Here is a 3,282-nt window from a genome sequence, read left to right on the forward strand (position 1 = left end):
TTTACACAGATGGCTGTAAAAACGGTTTTACTGCAGTTATTAATTGTTAATCATTAGCTGAGTGCAGCATGCTGGTCTGTAACTTTATGTTGGTAAAGAATAAATTCAGTGTAAGTCTAACACAAAAGTTTCAACTTTGTTCACTTTGTGATGAAGAGCAGCTTCATCAAAGTGAACAAAGTTGCACTGAGGATGAAGAACACATGAGGAGGCCTCTGCTGTTTGACATGAGCAGTGTCACTGATGCTCCTCTGTGTCTGCAGTTATTACCTGCAGCTCTTTGTGCTCCACCTGTAGCTGCTGCTCCAGCTCAACCATCAGCATCTAACAGGTCACTTTCAGTGTTTCAGGCTCTGCAGGATTGTGTTTGTAGTGCATGTATGTTTGTTTTAGAGCATTGGTGATTTTAGAACCGCTGACAGCTACAGAGACGAGCAAAGATCATCGTGAGCTGTTTTCAGGGGCGGAGCTACAGGCCACACATACAGGTGGGAACAGAGTTCACTCTAAAGCTCTATAACAGACTGACCTCCACCATCAGACTCACTGCTGCATGCAGTACTTCTCATCAGCACAGCACGCAGGTAAACCTCCATCAACTTTCCAAGTTCTGTCTGCAGAATTAATTTCAAAATGTCACATCTATCCCACGGTCCTCGGTCAGTTTACGTTTACTTTTTGAATGATGGTTTTCTGTTGTATTATATTTATTGTTCCTGGTTTCTGTTCTGGTTCTGTGCCTCGCCTCACGTTTCCATGTCTCAGTGTCTAGTCTGCGTCATCTTGAAAGTCTCATGCTTCCTGTTTTATTGTGCTAGTTCCTTGTCCTGCGTTCAGTGTATTGAGTTTTGCTTCTCCGTGGCTCGTTATGTCAGATTTGTCCCATCTGTGTTCCCACCTGTCCCCCATCCTCTCAGTGTCCCGCTTGTGTATTTAAGCCCTGCGTCTTCCATGTTTATTGTTGGTTCATCTGTTCTTCATCCCGTTCTTCATCCTCTGCTTTCCTCCATGTCTCAGGTTCTGTGTTCACAGTTTCAGGCTTTTAGAATGTTTCATATTTTCCTCATGTTCTTTAGTTTAGCTTTTCCGTTCCCTCGTCGTTGTTGCTTTGTCATGTTTTTGTTCAGCCAACATAAAGGCTCGCCTTTTGTTAATACCCACCTCATCCCCGTGTCTGTGTTTGGGTCCTCCTCTCTCATCTCCACACGGTCTGCCTCACAGACTGTGATATCGTCTCATCTGTTCTTACTCTGAACATGTCGTGTTTGTCTCAAATACGTACGATGTGTACAATCATTTGTGTGTAACTGTTGAGGACTCACAAGTGCGTGCTTCAATCCACACAAATACAAAACAATCTGACCACAAAACTATGTTACACCATCTGTCAGATCAAAGGAAACAATATTGTGATAAACAAAGAATGTAAATTATAGTTTTAATAAAATAAGAAAAATCACAAAGTTTCAATCATGTTTCACTGAAACAGTCTTCAGTCTTTACATTAGACTGTTTTTCATAAGTAGAAAACAAAAATGTAACACGAGTAGTTTCTTCAGCCTAAGCGTGAATCACTTACAAGAGAAATGAAGACAGCTCTGCAACACACTGACAGACCATCGGATGTTGGAAAGATCATGGAGTCCCTACAGGACAACAACACCCAACTAAATATCGCCATCACAGGAGAATCTGGTTCTGGTAAATCCACCTTTGTTAATGCCGTCAGAGAGCTGAGCGATGGTGACGAGGGAGCTGCTCCTACTGGTGTTACAGAAACAACCTCAGAGGTCAAACCGTACCCCCATCCAAACTATCCCAATGTTACTTTTTGGGATCTTCCTGGAATCGGCACCACCAGTTTCCAGCTAAGAAGTACCTGAAGCTTGTTGGATTTAAGAAGTTTGAATTCTTCATCATCATCTCAGACACTCGCTTCAGAGAAAATGACGTGAAACTCGCTCAGGAGATTCATAAGATGAAGAAAAAGTTTTTACTTTGTTTGCTCAAAGATTGACAACAATTAATAAGCTGGGGAAAAAAGAGAGACTTCAATAAAGAGGAGACTCTCAAAGTAATCAGAGACGACTGTGTTCACAGTGAGTGTCTGATCACATGTTACTGAGTGAGATCACTTTATAGATTCACTTTAATATTCGGGTCTTAAGTTTACAATATTTGATTTTACGTGTGTAATCATGTTAACATGTTCCTTCTGTGAAACAGGACTTGGAGGATTAGGCGTCGAGTCTCCGCAGGTGTTCCTGGTGTCCAGCTTCGAGCTTGTCTCTCTTACATGAGACCTTAGAGAGAGACCTTCCTTCAAAGAAGAGAGATGCTCTGCTGTTCATCATGCCCAACATCAACCCAGAGATCATCAGGAAGAAGAGGAAAGCCTTTCAGTCCGAAATAAAATACTTTGCTCTTGGATCTGCAGCTGGAGCAGCTGTTCCACTTCCTGGTCTTTCTATTGCTGTTGATGCTGCTGTGCTGGTTGGTGCTGTCACACATTATGTTTGTGAGTTTGGTCTCGATATCCCGTCTCTGAAGAGACTTTCTGACAGAACAGGTGTGCCCTACGCTGATCTGCGTGCCGTCATCATTTCACCACTGGCTGCAGTAGAAATAACTAAAGTGCTGCTACTAAAGGTGATAGCCCAAGTTGGGTGCGTAGCTACATTAATTGTAGCAGAGGAATCATTCAGATTTATTCAATTTATTGGAATAAATCTGGAATCCCAGTAGCCATGGGTCTCTCTTTCACTACAACTTATAAAGTTCTGAATGTTATCCTCAGTGAGCTCGCTGAAGATGCTGAGAAGGTGTTTGAAAAAGCTCTGGGTCAGTAAAACTCAAATGAAGCTTAGTGACTGTGTGCTGTGTGTAAATTCTCCTAAATGACTGAATCCAGGCACCAGTTTAGCTCACAGGTTCAACAGGTGACCACAAGCGTGCCTAAATCAGGAACTACAATACAACTAATATAAACTGTTTATAACCATCAGCCATGTTATTAATAAAATGCTGTTTATAAACATATTAGCATTAGTGTAAGTGTGTTTGATTTGTTTTTAATTCAACAACAGATTTCACTGAATCAGTTTCAATTAAATTTTATTTAAATGGTGCAGGCACAACAACTGTCCAATTATTCATCTGTTAGAAAAGCACAGAAATGTCAGGAATGTATTTTACAGACACTCTGGTAAAAGGTGGATGCTGATGGAGCAGCGATATAAATCCTGAGAGGCTGATCAGGAAGTGGAAGCAGGTGTGCTGATC

At 41.6% G+C, this 3,282-nt stretch overlaps 1 pseudogene; it reads left to right on the top strand.

Moving 5' to 3' along the window:
* Window positions 1–1,586: 1,586 nt before the first annotated feature.
* LOC116310447 lies at window positions 1,587–2,837 on the top strand (annotated as a pseudogene).
* The last annotated feature ends 445 nt before the right edge of the window (window positions 2,838–3,282 follow it).

Source organism: Oreochromis aureus, linkage group 19 (assembly GCF_013358895.1).
Source record: "Oreochromis aureus strain Israel breed Guangdong linkage group 19, ZZ_aureus, whole genome shotgun sequence".
NCBI classification, from domain to species: Eukaryota; Metazoa; Chordata; class Actinopteri; order Cichliformes; family Cichlidae; genus Oreochromis; species Oreochromis aureus.